Raw genomic sequence first — 25,639 nt, 5'->3', positions numbered from 1 at the left:
ATAGGAATCCATTGTGTGGTTTTCAGCAGAGAAGTTTCGAAGTGTGGAATTTTGGTACTTACAAATATTCCTCGAAAATAAGCCAAACTATGAATTCCGATTTACATGTCATCAGGAGAGAACTCAGTGCTGCATCTTTTAGCCCAGCACTGACCCTGAAAAGTAATTCTAAGTGTACTTACCAGTAACTTGCATTTCCTTCCATAGGAATCCATTGTATGGTTTTCAGAAGAAAAGATTCTAAGTGTGGAGTTTTGGAACTTACAAATATTCCTCTAAAATAAGCCGAACTACGAATTCCGATTTACTCACCTGTTATCAGGAGAGAACCCAGTGCTGCATCTTTTAGCCCAGCACTGACCCTGAAAATTAATTCTAAGCATACTTACCAGTAACTTGTATTTCCTTCCATAGGAATCCATTGTGTGGTTTTCAGCAGAAAAGTATACAAATGTGGAGTTTTGGAACTTACAAATATTCCTCTAAAATCAGCCGAACTACGAATTCCGATTTACTCACCTGTTATCAGGAGAGATCCCAGTGCTACATCTTTTAGCCCAGCACTGACCCTGAAAAGTAATTCTAAGCGTACTTACCAATAACTTGTATTTCCTTCCATAGGAATCCATTGTATGGTTTTCAGAAGAAAAGATTCTAAGTGTGGAGTTTTGGAACTTACAAATATTCCTCTAAAATCAGCCGAATTACGAATTACGATTTACTCTCCTGTTATCAGTAGAAAACCCAGTGCTGCATTTTTTGGCCCCGCACTGGCCCTGAAAATTAATTCTAAGCATTCTTACCAGTAGCTTGTATTTCCTTCCATAGGAATCTGTTGTGTGGTTTTCAGCAGAAAAGTTTCTAAGTGTGGGGTTTTGGAACTTACAAATATTCTTCTAAAATCAGCCGAACTACGAATTCTGATTTAGTAACCTGTTATCAAGAGAGAACTCAGTGCTGCATCTTTTAGCTTAGCACTGACCCTGAAAATTAATTCTAAGCATACTTACCAGTAACTTGTATATCCTTCCATAGGAATCCATTGTGTGGTTTTCAGCAGAAAAGTATGAAAATGTGGAGTTTTGGTACTTACAAATATTCCTCTAAAATAAGCCAAACTACGAATTCCGATTTACTCATATGTCATCAGGAGAGAACTCAGTGCTGCATCTTTTAGCCCAGCACTGACCCTGAAAAGTAATTCCAAGTGTACTTACCAATAACTTGTATGTCCTTCCATAGGAATCCATTGTGTGGTTTTCAGCAGAAAAGTTTCTAAGTGTGGAGTTTTGGAACTTACAAATATTCCTCTAAAATCAGCCAAATTCTGAATTCCGATTTACTCTCCTGTTCTCAGTAGAGAACCCAGTGCTGCATCTTTTAGCCCCGCACTGACCCTGAAAAGTAATTCTAAGCGTACTTACCAGTAGCTTGTATTTCCTTCCATAGAAATCCATTGTGTGGTTTTCAGCAGAAAAGTTTCTAAGTATGGAGTTTTGGAACTTACAAATATTCCTCTAAAATCAGCCGAACTACAAATTTCGATTTACTCACCTGTTATCAGGAGAGACCTCAGTGCTGAATCTTTAAGGCCAGTACTGATCCTGAAAAGTAATTCTAACCGTACTTACCAGTAACTTAAATTTCCTTCCATAGGCTAAAATTGACTGGTTTCACTTGGAAATACTTCACAGTGTGGAGGTTTGGAACTCTAAAATATTCCTCTAAAATCAGCCGAACTACGAATTCCGATTTACTCAAAACTTATCAGGAGAGACCTCAGTGCTGAAGCTTTAAGACCAGTACTGATCCTGAAAAGTAATTCTAACCCTACTTACCAGTAACTTGTATTTCCTTCCATAGGCTTACATTGACTGGTTTCACTTGGAAATTCTTCTAAGTGTGGAGTTTTGGAACTTTAAAATATTCCTCTAAAATCAGCCAGACTACGAATTCCGATTTACTCACATGTCATCAGGAGAGAACTCAGTGCTGCATCTTTTAGCCCAGCACTGACCCTGAAAAGTAATTCTAAGCGTACTTACCAGTAACTTGTATTTCCTTCAATAGGAATCCATTGTGTGGTTTTCAGCAGAAAAGTTTCTAAGTGTGGAGTTTTGGAACTTACAAATATTCCTCTAAAGTCATCCGAACTACGAATTCCGATTTACTCACCTGTTATCAGGAGAGACCTCAGTGCTGAATCTTTAAGGCCAGTACTGATCCTGAAAAGCAATTCTAACCGTACTTACCAGTAACTTGAATTTCCTTCCATAGGCTAACATTGACTGGTTTCACTGGGAAATTCTTCTAAGTGTGGGGTTTTGGAACTTACAAATATTCCTCTAAAATCAGCTGAGCTACGAATTCCGATTTACTCACCTCTTATCAAGAGAGATCCCAGTGCTGCATCTTTTAGCCCAGCACAGACCCTGAAAAGTAATTCTAAGCGTACTTACCAGTAACTTGTATTTCCTTCCATAGGAATCCATTGTGTGGTTTTCAGCAGAAAAGTTTCTAAGTGTGGAGTTTGGAATTTACAAATATTCCTCTAAAATCAGCCAAACTACGAATTCCGATTTACTCACATGTCATCAGGAGAGAACTCAGTGCTGCATCTTTTAGCCCAGCACTGACCCTGAAAAGTAATTCTAAGCGTACTTACCAGTAACTTGTATTTTCTTCCATAGGAATACATTGTATGGTTTTCAGAAGAAAAGTTTCTAAGTGTGGAGTTTTGGAACTTACAAATATTCCTCTAAAATCAGCCGAACTACGAATTCCGATTTACTCACCTGTTATCAGGAGAGAACCCAGTGCTGCATCTTTTAGCCCTGCACTGGCCCTGAAAAGTAATTCTAAGCATACTTACCAGTAGCTTGTATTTCCTTCCATAGGAATCCGTTGTGTGGTTTTCAGCAGAAAAGTTTCTAAGTGTGGAGTTTTGGAACTTACAAATATTCCTCTAAAATCAGCCGAACTACGAATTTCGATTTACTCACTTGTTATCAGGAGAGACCTCAGTGCTGAATCTTTAAGGCCAGTACTGATCCTGAAAAGTAATTCTACTCATACTTACCAGTAACTTGAACTTCCTTCCATAGGCTAACATTGACTGGTTTCACTTGGAAATTCTTCTCAGTGTGGAGGTTCGGAACTCTATAATATTCCTCTAAAATCAGCCAAACTACGAATTCCGATTTACTCACATGTTATCAGGAGAGAACACAGTGCTGCATCTTTTAGCCCAGCACTGACCCTGAAAAGTAATTCTAAGTGTACTTACCAATAACTTGTATTTCCTTCCATAGGAATCCATTGTGTGGTTTTCAGCAGAAAAGTTTCTAAGTGTGGAGTTTTGGAACTTACAAATATTCCTCTAAAATCAGCCGAAATACGAATTACGATTTAGTCTCCTGTTATCAGGAGAGAACCCAGTGCTGCATCTTTTAGCCCAGCACTGACCCTGAAAAGTAATTCTAAGCGTACTTACCAGTAACTTGTATTTCCTTCCATAGGAATCCATTGTGTGGTTTTCAGCAGAAAAGTTTCTAAGTGTGGAGTTTTGGAACTTACAAATATTCCTCTAAAATCAGCCGAATTACGAATTACTCTCCTGTTATCAGTAGAAAACACAGTGCTGCATTTTTTAGCCCCGCACTGGCCCTGAAAAGTAATTCTAAGCATACTTACCAGTAGCTTGTATTTCCTTCCATAGGAATCCATTGTGTGGTTTTCAGCAGAAAAGTTTCCTAGTGTGGAGTTTTGGAACTTACAAATATTCCTCTAAAATCAGCCGAACTACAAATTTCAATTTACTCACCTGTTATCAGGAGAGACCTCAGTGCTGAATCTTTAAGGCCAGTACTGATCATGAAAAGTAATTCTAACCGTACTTACCAGTAAAATGAATTTCCTTCCATAGGTTAACATTGACTGGTTTCACTTGGAAATTCTTCTCAGTGTGGAGTTTTGGAACTTACAAATATTCCTCTAAAATCAGCCGAACTACGAATTCCGATTTACTCACCTGTTATCAGGAGAGAACTCAGTGCTGCATCTTTTAGCCCAGCACTGACCCTGAAAATTAATTCTAAGCGTACTTACCAGTAACTTGTATTTCCTTCCATAGGAATCCACTGTGTGGTTTTCAGCAGAAAAGTATAAAAATGTGGAGTTTTGGAACTTACAAATATTCCTCTAAAATCAGCCGAACTACGAATTCCGATTTACTCACCTGTTATCAGGAGAGATCCCAGTGCTACATCGTTTTGCCCAGCACTGGCCCTGAAAAGTAATTCTAAGCGTACTTACCAATAACTTGTATTTCCTTCCATAGGAATCCATTGTATGGTTTTCAGAAGAAAAGTTTCTAAGTGTGGAGTTTTGGAACTTACAAATATTCCTCTAAAATCAGCCGAACTATGAATTCCGATTTACTCACCTGTTATCAGGAGAGAACCCAGTGCTGCATCTTTTAGCCCAGCACTGACCCTGAAAAGTAATTCTAAGCATACTTACCAGTTACTTGTATTTCCTTCCATAGGAATCCATTGTGTGGTTTTCAGCAGAAAAGTTTCTAAGTGTGGAGTTTTGGAACTTACAAATATTCCTCTAAAATCAGCCGAATTAAGAATTACGATTTACTCTCCTGTTATCAGTAGAAAACCCAGTGCTGCATTTTTTAGCCCCGCACTGGCCCTGAAAAGTAATCCTAAGCATACTTACCAGTAGCTTGTATTTCCTTCCGTAGGAATCCATTGTTTGGTTTTCAGCAGAAAAGTTTCTAAGTGTGGAGTTTTGGAACATACAAATATTCCTCTAAAATCAGCCGAACTACGAATTCCGATTTACTCACATGTTATCAGGAGAGAACACAGTGCTGCATCTTTTAGCCCAGCACTGACCCTGAAAAGTAATTCTAAGCGTACTTACCAGTAACTTGTATTTCCTTCCATAGGAATCCATTGTTTGGTTTTCAGCAGATAAGTTTCGAAGTGTGGAGTTAAAATAAGCCAAACTACGAATTCCGATTTACTCACATGTCATCAGGAGGGAACTCAGTGCTGCATCTTTTAGCCCAGCACTGACCCTGAAAAGTAATTCTAAGCGTACTTACCAGTAGCTTGTATTTCCTTCCGTAGGAATCCATTGTGTGGTTTTTAGCAGAAAAGTTTCTAAGTGTGGAGTTTTGGAACTTACAAATATTCCTCTAAAATCATCCGAACTATGAATTCCGATTTACTCACCTGTTATCAGGAGAGACCTCAGTGCTGAATCTTTTAGCCCAGCACTGACCCTGAAAAGTAATTCTAAGAACACTTACCAGTAACTTGTATTTCCTTCCATAGGAATCCATTGTGTGGTTTTCAGCAGAGAAGTTTCGAAGTGTGGAGTTAAAATAAGCCAAACTACAAATTCCAATTTACTCACATGTCATCAGGAGAGAACTCAGTGCTGCATCGTTCAGCCCAGCACTGACCCTGAAAAGTAATTCTAAGCGTACTTACCAGTAACTTGTATTTCCTTCCATAGGAATCCATTGTGTGGTTTTCAGCAGAAAAGTTTCTAAGTGTGGAGTTTAGGAACTTACAAATATTCCTCTAAAATCATCCGAACTATGAATTCCGATTTACTCACCTGTTATCAGGAGAGACCTCAGTGCTGAATCTTTAAGGCCAGTACTGATCCTGAAAAGCAATTCTAACCGTACTTACCAGTAACTTGAATTTCCTTCCATAGGCTAACATTGACTGGTTTCACTGGGAAATTCTTCTAAGTATGGAGTTTTGGAACTTACAAATATTCCTCTAAAATCAGCCGAACTACGAATTCCGATTTACTCACCTGTTATCAGGAGAGATCCCAGTGCTGCATCTTTTAGCCCAGCACTGACCCTGAAAACTAATTCTAAGCGTACTTACCAGTAACTTGTATTTCCTTCCATAGGAATCCATTGTGTGGTTTTCAGCAGAGAAGTTTCTAAGTGTGGAGTTTTGGAACTTACAAATATTCCTCTAAAATCAGCCAAACTACGAATTCTGATTTAGTAACCTGTTATCAAGAGAGAACACAGTGCTGCATCTTTTAGCCCAGCACTGACCCTGAAAATTAATTCTAAGCGTACTTACCATCAACTTGTATTTCCTTCCATAGGAATCCATTGTGTGGTTTTCAGCAGAAAAATTTCTAAGTGTGGAGTTTTGGAAATGACAAATATTCCTCTTAAGTAAGCCAAACTACGAATTCCGATTTACTCATATGCCATCAGGAGAGAACTCAGTGCTGCATCTTTTAGCCCAGCACTGACCCTGAAAAGTAATTCTAAGTGTACTTACCAATAACTTGTATTTCCTTCCATAGGAATCCATTGTGTGGTTTTCAGCAGAAAAGTTTCTAAGTGTGGAGTTTTGGAACTTACAAATATTCCTCTAAAATCAGCCGAATTCCGAATTCCGATTTACTCTCCTGTTATCAGTAGAGATCCCAGTGCTACATCTTTTAGCCCAGCACTGACCCTGAAAAGTAATTCCAAGCGTACTTACCAGTAACTTGAATTTCCTTCCATAGGAATCCATTGTGTGGTTTTCAGCAGAGAAGTTTCGAAGTGTGGAATTTTGGTACTTACAAATATTCCTCTAAAATAAGCCAAACTATGAATTCCGATTTACATGTCATCAGGAGAGAACTCAGTGCTGCATCTTTTAGCCCAGCACTGACCCTGAAAAGTAATTCTAAGTGTACTTACCAGTAACTTGCATTTCCTTCCATAGGAATCCATTGTGTGGTTTTCAGCAGAAAAGTTTCTAAGTTTGGAGTTTTGGAACTTACAAATATTCCTCTAAAATCAGCCGAATTACGAATTACGATTTACTCTCCTGTTATCAGTAGAAAACCCAGTGCTGCATTTTTTAGCCCCGCACTGGCCCTGAAAATTAATTCTAAGCATACTTACCAGTAGCTTGTATTTCCTTCCATAGGAATCCGTTGTGTGGTTTTCAGCAGAAAAGTTTCTAAGTGTGGAGTTTTGGAACTTACAAATATTCCTTTAAAATCAGCCGAACTACGAATTTCAATTTACTCACCTGTTATCAGGAGAGATCCCAGTGCTGCATCTTTTAGCCCAGCACTGACCCTGAAAACTAATTCTAAGCGTACTTACCAGTAACTTGTATTTCCTTCCATAGGAATCCATTGTGTGGTTTTCAGCAGAGAAGTTTCTAAGTGTGGAGTTTTGGAACTTACAAATATTCCTCTAAAATCAGCCAAACTACGAATTCTGATTTAGTAACCTGTTATCAAGAGAGAACACAGTGCTGCATCTTTTAGCCCAGCACTGACCCTGAAAATTAATTCTAAGCGTACTTACCAGTAACTTGTATATCCTTCCATAGGAATCCATTGTGTGGTTTTCAGCAGAAAAGTATGAAAATGTGGAGTTTTGGTACATACAAATATTCCTCTAAAATAAGCCAAACTACGAATTCCGATTTACTCATATGTCATCAGGAGAGAACTCAGTGCTGCATCTTTTATCCCAGCACTGACTCTGAAAAGTAATTCTAAGTGTACTTACCAGTAACTTGTATTTCCTTCCATAGGAATCCATTGTGTGGTTTTCAGCAGAAAAGTTTCTACGTGTGGAGTTTTGGAACTTACAAATATTCCTCTAAAATCAGCCGAAATTCGAATTACGATTTAGTCTCCTGTTATCAGGAGAGAACCCAGTGCTGCATCTTTTAGCCCCGCACTGACCCTGAAAAGTAATTCTAAGCGTACTTACCAGTAGCTTGTATTTCCTTCCATAGGAATTCATTGTGTGGTTTTCAGCAGAAAAGTTTCTAAGTGTGGAGTTTTGGAACTTACAAATATTCCTCTAAAATCAGCCGAACTACAAATTTCAATTTACTCACCTGTTATTAGGAGAGACCTCAGTGCTGAATCTTTAAGGCCAGTACTGATCGTGAAAAGAAATTCTAACCGTACTTACCAGTAAAATGAATTTCCTTCCATAGGCTAACATTGACTGGTTTCACTTTGAAATTCTTCTCAGTGTGGAGGTTTGAAACTCTAAAATATTCCTCTAAAATCAGCCGAACTACGAATTCCGATTTACTCTCCTGTTATCAGGAGAGAAGCCAGTGCTGCATCTTTTAGCCCAGCACTGACCCTGAAAAGTAATTCTAAGCGTCCATACCAATAACTTGTATTTCCTTCTATAGGAATCCATTGTATGGTTTTCAGCAGAAGAGTATACAAATGTGGAGTTTTGGAACTTACAAATATTCCTCTAAAATCAGCCGAACTACGAATTCCAATTTACTCACCTGTTATCAGGAGAGAACCCAGTGCTTCATCTTTTAGCCCAGCACTGACCCTGAAAAGTAATTCTAAGCGTACTTACCAGTAACTTGTATTTCCTTCCATAGGAATCCATTGTGTGGTTTTCAGCGGAAAAGTATAAAAATGTGGAGTTTTGGAACTTACAAATATTCCTCTAAAATCAGCCGAACTACGAATTCCGATTTACTCACCTGTTATCAGGAGAGATCCCAGTGCTACATCTTTTAGCCCAGCACTGGCCCTGAAAAGTAATTCTAAGCATACTTACCAATAACTTGTATTTCCTTCCATAGGAATCCATTGTATGGTTTTCAGAAGAAAAGTTTCTAAGTGTGGAGTTTTGGAACTTACAAATATTCCTCTAAAATCAGCCGAACTACGAATTCCGATTTACTCACCTGTTATCAGGAGAGAACCCAGTGCTGCATCTTTTAGCCCAGCACTGACCCTGAAAAGTAATTCTAAGCGTACTTACCAGTTACTTGTATTTCCTTCCATAGGAATCCATTGTGTGGTTTTTAGCAGAAAAGTTTCTAAGTGTGGAGTTTTGGAACTTACAAACATTCCTCTAAAATCAGCCGAATTACGAATTACGATTTACTCTCCTGTTATTAGTAGAAAACCCAGTGCTGCATTTTTTAGCCCCGCACTGGCCCTGAAAAGTAATTCTAAGCATACTTACCAGTAGCTTGTATTTCCTTCCATAGGAATCCATTGTTTGGTTTTCAGCAGAAAAGTTTCTAAGTGTGGAGTTTTGGAACATACAAATATTCCTCTAAAATCAGCCGAACTACGAATTACGATTTACTCAACTGTTATATGGAGAGACCTCAGTGCTGAATCTTTAAGGCCAGTACTGATCCTGAAAAGTAATTCTAACCGTACTTACCAGTAACTTGAACTTCCTTCCATAGGCTAACATTGACTGGTTTCACTTGGAAATTCTTCTCAGTGTGGAGGTTCGGAACTCTAAAATATTCCTCTAAAATCAGCCGAACTACGAATTCCGATTTACTCACATGTTATCAGGAGAGAACACAGTGCTGCATCTTTTAGCACAGCACTGACCCTGAAAAGTAATTCTAAGCGTACTTACCAGTAACTTGTATTTCCTTCCATAGGAATCCATTGTTTGGTTTTCAGCAGATAAGTTTCGAAGTGTGGAGTTAAAATAAGCCAAACTACGAATTCCGATTTACTCACATGTCATCAGGAGGGAACTCAGTGCTGCATCTTTTAGCCCAGCACTGACCCTGAAAAGTAATTCTAAGCGTACTTACCAGTAACTTGTATTTCCTTCCATAGGAATACATTGTGTGGTTTTCAGCAGAAAAGTTTCTAAGTGTGGAGTTTTGGATTTTACAAATATTCCTCTAAAATCATCCGAACTATGAATTCCGATTTACTCACCTGTTATCAGGAGACACCTCAGTGCTGAAACTTTTAGCCCAGCACTGACCCTGAAAAGTAATTCTAAGCACACTTACCAGTAACTTGTATTTCCTTCCATAGGAATCCATTGGGTGGTTTTCAGCAGAGAAGTTTCGAAGTGTGGAGTTAAAATAAGCCAAACTACAAATTCCAATTTACTCACATGTCATCAGGAGAGAACTCAGTGCTGCATCTTTTAGCCCAGCACTGACCCTGAAAACTAATTCTAAGCGTACTTACCAGTAACTTGTATTTCCTTCCATAGGAATCCATTGTGTGGTTTTCAGCAGAGAAGTTTTTAAGTGTGGAGTTTTGGACTTTACAAATATTCCTCTAAAATCAGCCAAACTACGAATTCTGATTTAGTAACCTGTTATCAAGAGAGAACACAGTGCTGCATCTTTTAGCCCAGCACTGACCCTGAAAAGTAATTCTAATCGTACTTACCATTAACTTGTATTTCCTTCCATAGGAATCCATTGTGTGGTTTTCAGCTGAAAAGTTTCTAAGTGTGGAGTTTTGGAAATTACAAATATTCCTCTTAAGTAAGCCAAACTACGAATTCCGATTTACTCATATGTCATCAGGAGAGAACTCAGTGCTGCATCTTTTAGCCCAGCACTGACCCTGAAAAGTAATTCTAAGTGTACTTACCAATAACTTGTATTTCCTTCCATAGGAATCCATTGTGTGGTTTTCAGCAGAAAAGTTTCTAAGTGTGGAGTTTTGGAACTTACAAATATTCCTCTAAAATCAGCCGAATTCCGAATTCCGATTTACTCTCCTGTTATCAGTAGAGATCCCAGTGCTACATCTTTTAGCCCAGCACTGACCCTGAAAAGTAATTCCAAGCGTACTTACCAGTAACTTGAATTTCCTTCCATAGGAATCCATTGTGTGGTTTTCAGCAGAGAAGTTTCGAAGTGTGGAATTTTGGTACTTACAAATATTCCTCGAAAATAAGCCAAACTATGAATTCCGATTTACATGTCATCAGGAGAGAACTCAGTGCTGCATCTTTTAGCCCAGCACTGACCCTGAAAAGTAATTCTAAGTGTACTTACCAGTAACTTGCATTTCCTTCCATAGGAATCCATTGTATGGTTTTCAGAAGAAAAGATTCTAAGTGTGGAGTTTTGGAACTTACAAATATTCCTCTAAAATAAGCCGAACTACGAATTCCGATTTACTCACCTGTTATCAGGAGAGAACCCAGTGCTGCATCTTTTAGCCCAGCACTGACCCTGAAAATTAATTCTAAGCATACTTACCAGTAACTTGTATTTCCTTCCATAGGAATCCATTGTGTGGTTTTCAGCAGAAAAGTATACAAATGTGGAGTTTTGGAACTTACAAATATTCCTCTAAAATCAGCCGAACTACGAATTCCGATTTACTCACCTGTTATCAGGAGAGATCCCAGTGCTACATCTTTTAGCCCAGCACTGACCCTGAAAAGTAATTCTAAGCGTACTTACCAATAACTTGTATTTCCTTCCATAGGAATCCATTGTATGGTTTTCAGAAGAAAAGATTCTAAGTGTGGAGTTTTGGAACTTACAAATATTCCTCTAAAATCAGCCGAATTACGAATTACGATTTACTCTCCTGTTATCAGTAGAAAACCCAGTGCTGCATTTTTTGGCCCCGCACTGGCCCTGAAAATTAATTCTAAGCATTCTTACCAGTAGCTTGTATTTCCTTCCATAGGAATCTGTTGTGTGGTTTTCAGCAGAAAAGTTTCTAAGTGTGGAGTTTTGGAACTTACAAATATTCTTCTAAAATCAGCCGAACTACGAATTCTGATTTAGTAACCTGTTATCAAGAGAGAACTCAGTGCTGCATCTTTTAGCTTAGCACTGACCCTGAAAATTAATTCTAAGCATACTTACCAGTAACTTGTATATCCTTCCATAGGAATCCATTGTGTGGTTTTCAGCAGAAAAGTATGAAAATGTGGAGTTTTGGTACTTACAAATATTCCTCTAAAATAAGCCAAACTACGAATTCCGATTTACTCATATGTCATCAGGAGAGAACTCAGTGCTGCATCTTTTAGCCCAGCACTGACCCTGAAAAGTAATTCCAAGTGTACTTACCAATAACTTGTATGTCCTTCCATAGGAATCCATTGTGTGGTTTTCAGCAGAAAAGTTTCTAAGTGTGGAGTTTTGGAACTTACAAATATTCCTCTAAAATCAGCCAAATTCTGAATTCCGATTTACTCTCCTGTTCTCAGTAGAGAACCCAGTGCTGCATCTTTTAGCCCCGCACTGACCCTGAAAAGTAATTCTAAGCGTACTTACCAGTAGCTTGTATTTCCTTCCATAGAAATCCATTGTGTGGTTTTCAGCAGAAAAGTTTCTAAGTATGGAGTTTTAGAACTTACAAATATTCCTCTAAAATCAGCCGAACTACGAATTTCGATTTACTCACCTGTTATCAGGAGAGACCTCAGTGCTGAATCTTTAAGGCCAGTACTGATCCTGAAAAGTAATTCTAACCGTACTTACCAGTAACTTGAATTTCCTTCCATAGGCTAAAATTGACTGGTTTCACTTGGAAATACTTCACAGTGTGGAGGTTTGGAACTCTAAAATATTCCTCTAAAATCAGCCGAACTACGAATTCCGATTTACTCAAAACTTATCAGGAGAGACCTCAGTGCTGAAGCTTTAAGACCAGTACTGATCCTGAAAAGTAATTCTAACCCTACTTACCAGTAACTTGTATTTCCTTCCATAGGCTTACATTGACTGGTTTCACTTGGAAATTCTTCTAAGTGTGGAGTTTTGGAACTTTAAAATATTCCTCTAAAATCAGCCAGACTACGAATTCCGATTTACTCACATGTCATCAGGAGAGAACTCAGTGCTGCATCTTTTAGCCCAGCACTGACCCTGAAAAGTAATTCTAAGCGTACTTACCAGTAACTTGTATTTCCTTCAATAGGAATCCATTGTGTGGTTTTCAGCAGAAAAGTTTCTAAGTGTGGAGTTTTGGAACTTACAAATATTCCTCTAAAGTCATCCGAACTACGAATTCCGATTTACTCACCTGTTATCAGGAGAGACCTCAGTGCTGAATCTTTAAGGCCAGTACTGATCCTGAAAAGCAATTCTAACCGTACTTACCAGTAACTTGAATTTCCTTCCATAGGCTAACATTGACTGGTTTCACTGGGAAATTCTTCTAAGTGTGGGGTTTTGGAACTTACAAATATTCCTCTAAAATCAGCTGAGCTACGAATTCCGATTTACTCACCTCTTATCAAGAGAGATCCCAGTGCTGCATCTTTTAGCCCAGCACAGACCCTGAAAAGTAATTCTAAGCGTACTTACCAGTAACTTGTATTTCCTTCCATAGGAATCCATTGTGTGGTTTTCAGCAGAAAAGTTTCTAAGTGTGGAGTTTGGAATTTACAAATATTCCTCTAAAATCAGCCAAACTACGAATTCCGATTTACTCACATGTCATCAGGAGAGAACTCAGTGCTGCATCTTTTAGCCCAGCACTGACCCTGAAAAGTAATTCTAAGCGTACTTACCAGTAACTTGTATTTTCTTCCATAGGAATACATTGTATGGTTTTCAGAAGAAAAGTTTCTAAGTGTGGAGTTTTGGAACTTACAAATATTCCTCTAAAATCAGCCGAACTACGAATTCCGATTTACTCACCTGTTATCAGGAGAGAACCCAGTGCTGCATCTTTTAGCCCTGCACTGGCCCTGAAAAGTAATTCTAAGCATACTTACCAGTAGCTTGTATTTCCTTCCATAGGAATCCGTTGTGTGGTTTTCAGCAGAAAAGTTTCTAAGTGTGGAGTTTTGGAACTTACAAATATTCCTCTAAAATCAGCCGAACTACGAATTTCGATTTACTCACTTGTTATCAGGAGAGACCTCAGTGCTGAATCTTTAAGGCCAGTACTGATCCTGAAAAGTAATTCTACTCATACTTACCAGTAACTTGAACTTCCTTCCATAGGCTAACATTGACTGGTTTCACTTGGAAATTCTTCTCAGTGTGGAGGTTCGGAACTCTATAATATTCCTCTAAAATCAGCCAAACTACGAATTCCGATTTACTCACATGTTATCAGGAGAGAACACAGTGCTGCATCTTTTAGCCCAGCACTGACCCTGAAAAGTAATTCTAAGTGTACTTACCAGTAACTTGTATTTCCTTCCATAGGAATCCATTGTGTGGTTTTCAGCAGAAAAGTTTCTAAGTGTGGAGTTTTGGAACTTACAAATATTCCTCTAAAATTAGCCGAAATACGAATTACGATTTAGTCTCCTGTTATCAGGAGAGAACCCAGTGCTGCATCTTTTAGCCCCGCACTGACCCTGAAAAGTAATTCTAAGCGTACTTACCAGTAGCTTGTATTTCCTTCCATAGGAATCCATTGTGTGGTTTTCAGCAGAAAAGTTTCTAAGTGTGGAGTTTTGGAACTTACAAATATTCCTCTAAAATCAGCCGAAATACGAATTACGATTTAGTCTCCTGTTATCAGGAGAAAACCCAGTGCTGCATCTTTTAGCCCAGCACTGACCCTGAAAAGTAATTCTAAGCGTACTTACCAGTAACTTGTATTTCCTTCCATAGGAATCCATTGTGTGGTTTTCAGCAGAAAAGTTTCTAAGTGTGGAGTTTTGGAACTTACAAATATTCCTCTAAAATCAGCCGAATTACGAATTACTCTCCTGTTATCAGTAGAAAACACAGTGCTGCATTTTTTAGCCCCGCACTGGCCCTGAAAAGTAATTCTAAGCATACTTACCAGTAGCTTGTATTTCCTTCCATAGGAATCCATTGTGTGGTTTTCAGCAGAAAAGTTTCCTAGTGTGGAGTTTTGGAACTTACAAATATTCCTCTAAAATCAGCCGAACTACAAATTTCAATTTACTCACCTGTTATCAGGAGAGACCTCAGTGCTGAATCTTTAAGGCCAGTACTGATCATGAAAAGTAATTCTAACCGTACTTACCAGTAAAATGAATTTCCTTCCATAGGTTAACATTGACTGGTTTCACTTGGAAATTCTTCTCAGTGTGGAGTTTTGGAACTTACAAATATTCCTCTAAAATCAGCCGAACTACGAATTCCGATTTACTCACCTGTTATCAGGAGAGAACTCAGTGCTGCATCTTTTAGCCCAGCACTGACCCTGAAAATTAATTCTAAGCGTACTTACCAGTAACTTGTATTTCCTTCCATAGGAATCCACTGTGTGGTTTTCAGCAGAAAAGTATAAAAATGTGGAGTTTTGGAACTTACAAATATTCCTCTAAAATCAGCCGAACTACGAATTCCGATTTACTCACCTGTTATCAGGAGAGATCCCAGTGCTACATCGTTTTGCCCAGCACTGGCCCTGAAAAGTAATTCTAAGCGTACTTACCAATAACTTGTATTTCCTTCCATAGGAATCCATTGTATGGTTTTCAGAAGAAAAGTTTCTAAGTGTGGAGTTTTGGAACTTACAAATATTCCTCTAAAATCAGCCGAACTATGAATTCCGATTTACTCACCTGTTATCAGGAGAGAACCCAGTGCTGCATCTTTTAGCCCAGCACTGACCCTGAAAAGTAATTCTAAGCATACTTACCAGTTACTTGTATTTCCTTCCATAGGAATCCATTGTGTGGTTTTCAGCAGAAAAGTTTCTAAGTGTGGAGTTTTGGAACTTACAAATATTCCTCTAAAATCAGCCGAATTAAGAATTACGATTTACTCTCCTGTTATCAGTAGAAAACCCAGTGCTGCATTTTTTAGCCCCGCACTGGCCCTGAAAAGTAATCCTAAGCATACTTACCAGTAGCTTGTATTTCCTTCCGTAGGAATCCATTGTTTGGTTTTCAGCAGAAAAGTTTCTAAGTGTGGAGTTTTGGAACATACAAATATTCCTCTAAAATCAGCCGAACTACGAATTCCGATTTACTCACATGTTATCAGGAGAGAACACAGTGCTGCATCTTTTAGCCCAGCACTGACCCTGAAAAGTAATTCTAAGCGTACTTACCAGTAACTTGTATTTCCTTCCATAGGAATCCATTGTTTGGTTTTCAGCAGATAAGTTTCGAAGTGTGGAGTTAAAATAAGCCAAACTACGAATTCCGATTTACTCACATGTCATCAGGAGGGAACTCAGTGCTGCATCTTTTAGCCCAGCACTGACCCTGAAAAGTAATTCTAAGCGTACTTACCAGTAGCTTGTATTTCCTTCCGTAGGAATCCATTGTGTGGTTTTTAGCAGAAAAGTTTCTAAGTGTGGAGTTTTGGAACTTACAAATATTCCTCTAAAATCATCCGAACTATGAATTCCGATTTACTCACCTGTTATCAGGAGAGACCTCAGTGCTGAATCTTTTAGCCCAGCACTGACCCTGAAAAGTAATTCTAAGAACACTTACCAGTAACTTGTATTTCCTTCCATAGGAATCCATTGTGTGGTTTTCAGCAGAGAAGTTTCGAAGTGTGGAGTTAAAATAAGCCAAACTACAAATTCCAATTTACTCACATGTCATCAGGAGAGAACTCAGTGCTGCATCGTTCAGCCCAGCACTGACCCTGAAAAGTAATTCTAAGCGTACTTACCAGTAACTTGTATTTCCTTCCATAGGAATCCATTGTGTGGTTTTCAGCAGAAAAGTTTCTAAGTGTGGAGTTTAGGAACTTACAAATATTCCTCTAAAATCATCCGAACTATGAATTCCGATTTACTCACCTGTTATCAGGAGAGACCTCAGTGCTGAATCTTTAAGGCCAGTACTGATCCTGAAAAGCAATTCTAACCGTACTTACCAGTAACTTGAATTTCCTTCCATAGGCTAACATTGACTGGTTTCACTGGGAAATTCTTCTAAGTATGGAGTTTTGGAACTTACAAATATTCCTCTAAAATCAGCCGAACTACGAATTCCGATTTACTCACCTGTTATCAGGAGAGATCCCAGTGCTGCATCTTTTAGCCCAGCACTGACCCTGAAAACTAATTCTAAGCGTACTTACCAGTAACTTGTATTTCCTTCCATAGGAATCCATTGTGTGGTTTTCAGCAGAGAAGTTTCTAAGTGTGGAGTTTTGGAACTTACAAATATTCCTCTAAAATCAGCCAAACTACGAATTCTGATTTAGTAACCTGTTATCAAGAGAGAACACAGTGCTGCATCTTTTAGCCCAGCACTGACCCTGAAAAGTAATTCTAAGCGTACTTACCAATAACTTGTATTTCCTTCCATAGGAATCCATTGTGTGGTTTTCAGCAGAAAAGTTTCTAAGTGTGGAGTTTTGGAACTTACAAATATTCCTCTAAAATCAGCCGAATTCCGAATTCCGATTTACTCTCCTGTTATCAGTAGAGATCCCAGTGCTACATCTTTTAGCCCAGCACTGACCCTGAAAAGTAATTCCAAGCGTACTTACCAGTAACTTGAATTTCCTTCCATAGGAATCCATTGTGTGGTTTTCAGCAGAGAAGTTTCGAAGTGTGGAATTTTGGTACTTACAAATATTCCTCTAAAATAAGCCAAACTATGAATTCCGATTTACATGTCATCAGGAGAGAACTCAGTGCTGCATCTTTTAGCCCAGCACTGACCCTGAAAAGTAATTCTAAGTGTACTTACCAGTAACTTGCATTTCCTTCCATAGGAATCCATTGTGTGGTTTTCAGCAGAAAAGTTTCTAAGTTTGGAGTTTTGGAACTTACAAATATTCCTCTAAAATCAGCCGAATTACGAATTACGATTTACTCTCCTGTTATCAGTAGAAAACCCAGTGCTGCATTTTTTAGCCCCGCACTGGCCCTGAAAATTAATTCTAAGCATACTTACCAGTAGCTTGTATTTCCTTCCATAGGAATCCGTTGTGTGGTTTTCAGCAGAAAAGTTTCTAAGTGTGGAGTTTTGGAACTTACAAATATTCCTTTAAAATCAGCCGAACTACGAATTTCAATTTACTCACCTGTTATCAGGAGAGATCCCAGTGCTGCATCTTTTAGCCCAGCACTGACCCTGAAAACTAATTCTAAGCGTACTTACCAGTAACTTGTATTTCCTTCCATAGGAATCCATTGTGTGGTTTTCAGCAGAGAAGTTTCTAAGTGTGGAGTTTTGGAACTTACAAATATTCCTCTAAAATCAGCCAAACTACGAATTCTGATTTAGTAACCTGTTATCAAGAGAGAACACAGTGCTGCATCTTTTAGCCCAGCACTGACCCTGAAAATTAATTCTAAGCGTACTTACCAGTAACTTGTATATCCTTCCATAGGAATCCATTGTGTGGTTTTCAGCAGAAAAGTATGAAAATGTGGAGTTTTGGTACATACAAATATTCCTCTAAAATAAGCCAAACTACGAATTCCGATTTACTCATATGTCATCAGGAGAGAACTCAGTGCTGCATCTTTTATCCCAGCACTGACTCTGAAAAGTAATTCTAAGTGTACTTACCAGTAACTTGTATTTCCTTCCATAGGAATCCATTGTGTGGTTTTCAGCAGAAAAGTTTCTACGTGTGGAGTTTTGGAACTTACAAATATTCCTCTAAAATCAGCCGAAATTCGAATTACGATTTAGTCTCCTGTTATCAGGAGAGAACCCAGTGCTGCATCTTTTAGCCCCGCACTGACCCTGAAAAGTAATTCTAAGCGTACTTACCAGTAGCTTGTATTTCCTTCCATAGGAATTCATTGTGTGGTTTTCAGCAGAAAAGTTTCTAAGTGTGGAGTTTTGGAACTTACAAATATTCCTCTAAAATCAGCCGAACTACAAATTTCAATTTACTCACCTGTTATTAGGAGAGACCTCAGTGCTGAATCTTTAAGGCCAGTACTGATCGTGAAAAGAAATTCTAACCGTACTTACCAGTAAAATGAATTTCCTTCCATAGGCTAACATTGACTGGTTTCACTTTGAAATTCTTCTCAGTGTGGAGGTTTGAAACTCTAAAATATTCCTCTAAAATCAGCCGAACTACGAATTCCGATTTACTCTCCTGTTATCAGGAGAGAAGCCAGTGCTGCATCTTTTAGCCCAGCACTGACCCTGAAAAGTAATTCTAAGCGTCCATACCAATAACTTGTATTTCCTTCTATAGGAATCCATTGTATGGTTTTCAGCAGAAGAGTATACAAATGTGGAGTTTTGGAACTTACAAATATTCCTCTAAAATCAGCCGAACTACGAATTCCAATTTACTCACCTGTTATCAGGAGAGAACCCAGTGCTTCATCTTTTAGCCCAGCACTGACCCTGAAAAGTAATTCTAAGCGTACTTACCAGTAACTTGTATTTCCTTCCATAGGAATCTATTTTGTGGTTTTCAGCAGAAAAGTTTCTAAGTGTGGAGTTTTGGAATTTACAAATATTCCTCTAAAATCAGCCGAACTACGAATTCCGATTTACTCACCTGTTATCAGGAGAGAACTCAGTGCTGCATCTTTTAACCCAGCACTGACCCTAAAAATTAATTCTAAGCGTACTTACCAATAACTTGTATTTCCTTCCATAGGAATCCATTGTATGGTTTTCGGAAGAAAAGTTTCTAAGTGTGGAGTTTTGGAACTTACAAATATTCCTCTAAAATCTGCCGAACTACGAATTCCGATTTACTCACCTGTTATCAGGAGAGATCCCAGTGCTGCATCTTTTAGCCCAGCACTGACCCTGAAAACTAATTCTAAGCGTACTTACCAGTAACTTGTATTTCCTTCCATAGGAATCCATTGTGTGGTTTTCAGCAGAGAAGTTTCTAAGTGTGGAGTTTTGGAACTTACAAATATTCCTCTAAAATCAGCCAAACTACGAATTCTGATTTAGTAACCTGTTATCAAGAGAGAACACAGTGCTGCATCTTTTAGCCCAGCACTGACCCTGAAAAGTAATTCTAAGCGTACTTACCAGTAACTTGTATTTCCTTCCATAGGAATCCATTGTGTGGTTTTCAGCAGAAAAGTTTCTAAGTGTGGAGTTTTGGAACTTACAAATATTCCTCTAAAATCAGCCGAATTACGATTTACTCTCCTGTTATCAGTAGAAAACCCAGTGCTGCATTTTTTAACCCCGCACTGGCCCTGAAAATTAATTCTAAGCATACTTACCAGTAGCTTGTATTTCCTTCCATAGGAATCCGTTGTGTGGTTTTCAGCAGAAAAGTTTCTAAGTGTGGAGTTTTGGAACTTACAAATATTCCTCTAAAATCAGCCGAACTACGAATTTCAATTTACTCACCTGTTATCAGGAGAGATCCCAGTGCTGCATCTTTTAGCCCAGCACTGACCCTGAAAATTAATTCTAAGCGTACTTACCAGTAACTTGTATTTCCTTCCATAGGAATCCATTGTGTGGTTTTCAGCAGAGAAGTTTCTAAGTGTGGAGTTTTGGAACTTACAAATATTCCTCTAAAATCAGCCAAACTACGAATTCTGATTTAGTAACCTGTTATCAAGAGAGAACACAGTGCTGCATATTTTAGCCCAGCAATGACCCTGAAAATTAATTCTAAGCGTACTTACCAGTAACTTGTATATCCTTCCATAGGAATCCATTGTGTGGTTTTCAGCAGAAAAGTATGAAAATATGGAGTTTTGGTACTTACAAATATTCCTCTAAAATAAGCCAAACTACGAATTCCGATTTACTCATATGTCATCAGGAGAGAACTCAGTGCTGCATCTTTTAGCCCAGCACTGACCCTGAAAAGTAATTCTAAGTGTACTTACCAATAACTTGTATTTCCTTCCATAGGAATCATTGTGTGGTTTTCAGCAGAAAAGTTTCTAAGTGTCCAATTTTGAAACGTACAAATATTCCTCTAAAATCAGTTGAACTACGAATTCCGATTTACTCACCTGTTATCAGGAGAGAACCCAGTGCTGCATCTTTTAGCCCAGCACTGACCCTGAAAAGTAATTCTAAGCGTACTTACCAGTAACTTGTATTTCCTTCCATAGGCTAACATTGACTGGTTTCACTTGGAAATTCATCTAAGTTTGGAGTTTTGGAACTTTAAAATATTCCTCTAAAATCAGCCGAACTAAGAATTCCGATTTACTCTCCTGCTATCAGGAGAGAACCCAGTGCTGCATCTTTTAGCCCAGAACTGACCCTGAAAAGTAATTCTATGTGTACTTAACAGTAACTTGTATTTCCTTCCATAGGAATCCGTTGTGTGGTTTTCAGCAGAAAAGTTTCTAAGTGTGGAGTTTTGGAACTTACAAATATTCCTCTAAAATCAGTCGAAATACGAATTTCGATTTACTCACCTGTTATCAGGAGAGACCTCAGTGCTGAATCTTTAAGGCCAGTACTGATCCTGAAAAGTAATTCTAACCGTACTTACCAGTAACTTGAATTTCCTTCCATAGGCTAAAATTGACTGGTTTCACTCGGAAATTCTTCTCAGTGTGGAGGTTTGGAACTCTAAAATATTCCTCTAAAATCAGCCGAACTACGAATTCCGATTAACTCAAAACTTATCAGGAGAGACCTCAGTGCTGAAGCTTTAAGACCATTACTGATCCTGAAAAGTAATTCTAACCCTACTTACCAGTAACTTGTATTTCCTTCCATAGGCTTACATTGACTGGTTTCACTTGGAAATTCTTCTAAGTGTGGAGTTTTGGAACTTTAAAATATTCCTCTAAAATCAGCCAGACTACGAATTCCGATTTACTCACATGTCATCAGGAGAGAACTCAGTGCTGCATCTTTTAGCCCAGCACTGACCCTGAAAAGTAATTCTAAGCGTACTTACCAGTAACTTGTATTTCCTTCAATAGGAATCCATTGTGTGGTTTTCAGCAGAAAAGTTTGTAAGTGTGGAGTTTTGGAACTTACAAATATTCCTCTAAAATCAGCCGTACTATGAATTTAGATTTACTCACCTGTTATCAGGAGAGACCTCAGTGCTGAATCTTTAAGGCCAGTACTGATCCTGAAAAGTAATTCTAACCATACTTACAAGTAACTTGAATTTCCTTCCATAGGCTAACATTGACTGGTTTCACTTGGAAATTCTTCTCAGTGTGGAGGTTTGGAACTCTAAAATATTCCTCTAAAATCAGCCGAACTACGAATTCCGATTTACTCAAAACTTATCAGGAGAGACCTTAGTGCTGAAGCTTTAAGACCAGTACTGATCCTGAAAAGTAATTCTAACCCTACTTACCAGTAGCTTGTATTTCCTTCCATAGGCTTACATTGACTGGTTTCACTTGGAAATTCTTCTAAGTGTGGAGTTTTGGAACTTTAAAATATTCCTCTAAAATCAGCCAGACTACGAATTCCGATTTACTCACATGTTATCAGGAGAGAACTCAGTGCTGCATCTTTTAGCCCAGCACTGACCCTGAAAAGTAATTCTAAGCATACTTACCAGTAACTTGTATTTCCTTCCATAGGAATCCATTGTGTGGTTTTCAGCAGAGAAGTATCTAAGTGTGGACTTTTGGAACTTACAAATATTCCTCTAAAGTCATCCGAACTACGAATTCCGATTTACTCACCTGTTATCAGGAGAGACCTCAGTCCTGAATCTTTAAGGCAAGTACTGATCCTGAAAAGCAATTCTAACCGTACTTACCAGTAACTTGAATTTCCTTCCATAGGCTAACATTGACTGGTTTCACTGGGAAATTCTTCTAAGTGTGGAGTTTTGGAACTTACAAATATTCCTCTAAAATCAGCTGAACTACGAATTCCGATTTACTCACCTGTTATCAAGAGAGATCCCAGTGCTGCATCTTTTAGCCCAGCACTGACCCTGAAAAGTAATTCTAAGCGTACTTACCAGCAACTTGTATTTCCTTCCATAGGACTCCATTGTGTGGTTTTCAGCAGAAAAGTATCTAAGTGTGGACTTTTGGAACTTACAAATATTCCTCTAAAATCAGCCGAACTACGAATTCCGATTTACTCACCTGTTATCAGGAGAGACCCCAGTGCTGCATCTTTTAGCCCAGCACTGACCCTGAAAAGTAATTCTAAGCGTACTTACCAGTAACTTGAGGAATCCATTGTATGGTTTTCAACAGAAAAGTTTCTAAGTGAGGAGTTTTGTAACTTACAAATATTCCTCTAAAATCAGCCGAACTACGAATTCCGATTTACTCACCTGTTATCAAGAGAGACCTCAGTGCTGAATCTTTAAGGCCAGTACTTATCCTGAAAAGTAATTCTAACCGTACTTACCAGTAACTTCTATTTGCTTCCATAGGCTAACATCGACTGGTTTCACTTGGAAATTCTTCTAAATGTGGAGTTTTGGAGCTTTAAAATATTCCTCTCAAATCAGCCGAACTTCGAATTCCGATTTACTCTCCTGTTATAAGGAGAGAACCCAGTGCTGCATCTTTTAGCCCAGCACTGACCCTGAAAAGTAATTCTAAGCGTACTTACCAGTAACTTGTATTTCCTTCCATAGGCTAACATTGACTGGTTTCACTTGGAAATTCATCTAAGTTTGGAGTTTTGGAACTCTAAAATATTCCTCTAAAATCAGCCGAACTAAGAATTCCGATTTACTCTCCTGTTATCAGGAGAGAACCCAGTGCTGCATCTTTTAACCCAGCGCTGACCCTGAAAAGTAATTCTAAGCATACTTACCAGTAACTTGTATTTCCTTCCATAGGAATCCATTGTGTGGTTTTCAGCCGAAAAGTTTCTAAGAGTGGAGTTTTGGAACTCACAAATATTCCTCTAAAATCAGCCAAACTACGAATTCCTATTTACTCACCTGTTATCAGGAGATATCCCAGTGCTACATCTTTTAGCCCAGCACTGACCCTGAAAAGTAATTCTAAGCGTACTTACCAGTACCTTGTATTTCCTTCCATAGGAATCCATTGTGTGGTTTTCAGTAGAAAAGTATCTAAGTGTGGAGTTTTGGAACTTACAAATATTCCTCTAAAATCAGCCGAACTACGAAATCCGATTTACTCACCTTTTATCAGGAGAGACCCCAGTGCTGCATCTTTAAGCCCAGCACTGACCCTGAAAAGTAATTCTAAGCGTACTTACCAGTAACTTGTATTTCCTTCCATAGGAATTCATTGTCTGGTTTTCAGCAGAAAAGTTTCTAAGTGTGGAGTTTTGTAACTTACAAATATTCCTCTAAAATCAGCCGAACTACGAATTCCAATTTACTCACCTGTTATCAGGAGAGAACCCAGTGCTGCCTCATTTAGCCCAGCACTCACCCTGAAAAGTAATTCTAAGTGTACTTACCAGTACCTTGTATTTCCTTCCATAGGAATCCATTGTGTGGTTTTCAGCAGAAAAGTTTCCATGTGTGGAGTTTTGGAACTTACAAATATTTCTCTAAAATCAGCCAAACTACGAATTCCGATTTACTCACCTGTTATCAAGAGAGACCTCAGTGCTGAATCTTTAAGGCCAGTACTTATCCTGAAAAGTAATTCTAACCGTACTTACCAGTAACTTCTATTTCCTTCCATAGGCTAACATCGACTGGTTTCACTTGGAAATTCTTCTAAGTGTGGAGTTTTGGAGCTTTAAAATATTCCTCTCAAAACAGCCGAACTACGAATTCCGATTTACTCTCCTGTTATCAGGAGAGAACCCAGTGCTGCATCTTTTAGCCCAGCACTGACCCTGAAAAGTAATTCTAAGCGTACTTACCAGCAACTTGTATTTCCTTCCATAGGAATCCATTGAGTGGATTTTCAGCAGAAAAGTATCTAGGTGTGGACTTTTGGAACTTACAAATATTCCTCTAAAATCAGCCGAACTACGAATTCCGATTTACTCACCTGTTATCAGGAGAGAACCTAGTGCTGCATCTTTTAGCCCAGCACTGACCCTGAAAAGTAATTCTAAGCGTACTTACCAGTAACTTGTATTTCCTTCCATAGGAATCCTTAGTGTGGTTTTCAGCAGAAAAGTATCTAAGTGTGGAGTTTTGGAACTTACAAATATTCCTCTAAAATCAGCCGAACTACGAATTCCGATTTACTCTCCTGTTATCAGGAGAGAACCCAGTGCTGCATCTTTTAGCCCAGCACTGACCCTGAAAAGTAATTCTAAGCGTACTTACCAGTAAATTGTATTTCCTTCCATAGGCTAACATGGACTGGTTTCACTTGGAAATTCTTCTAAATGCGGAGTTTTGGAGCTTAAAAATATTCCTCTCAAATCAGCCGAACTACGAATTCCGATTTACTCTCCTGTTATCAGGAGAGAACCCAGTGCTGCATCTTTTAGCCCAGCACTGACCCTGAAAAGTAATTCTAAGCGTACTTACCAGTAACTTGTATTTCCTTCCATAGGAATCCATTGTGTGGTTTTCAGCAGAAAAGTATCTAAGTGTGGAGTTTTGGAACTTACAAATATTCCTCTAAAATCAGCTGAACTACGAATTCCGATTTACTCACCTGTTATCAGGAGAGAACCCAGCGCTGCATCTTTTAGCCCAGCACTGACCCTGAAAAGTAATTCTAAGCGTACTTACCAGTAACTTGTATTTCCTTCCATAGGAATCCATTGTGTGGTTTTCAGCAGAAAAGTATCTAAGTGTGGAGTTTTGGAACTTACAAATATTCCTCTAAAATCAGCCGAACTACTAATTCCGATTTACTCACCTGTTATCAGGAGAGAACCCAGTGCTGCATCTTTTAGCCCAGCACTGACCCTGAAAAGTAATTCGAAGCGTACTTACCAGTAACTTGTATTTCCTTCCATAGAAATCCATTGTGTGGTTTTCAGCCGAAAAGTATCAAAGTGTGGAGTTTTGGAACTTACAAATATTCCTCTAAAATCAGCCGAACTACAAATTCCGATTCATTCACCTATCAGGAAAGATCCTAGTGCTGCATCTTTTAGCCCAGCACTGACCCTGAA

This window comes from Triturus cristatus, chromosome 1_1 (genome assembly GCF_964204655.1).
Source record: "Triturus cristatus chromosome 1_1, aTriCri1.1, whole genome shotgun sequence".
Classification (NCBI taxonomy): domain Eukaryota; kingdom Metazoa; phylum Chordata; class Amphibia; order Caudata; family Salamandridae; genus Triturus; species Triturus cristatus.
This window is presented reverse-complemented; position numbering follows the sequence as displayed.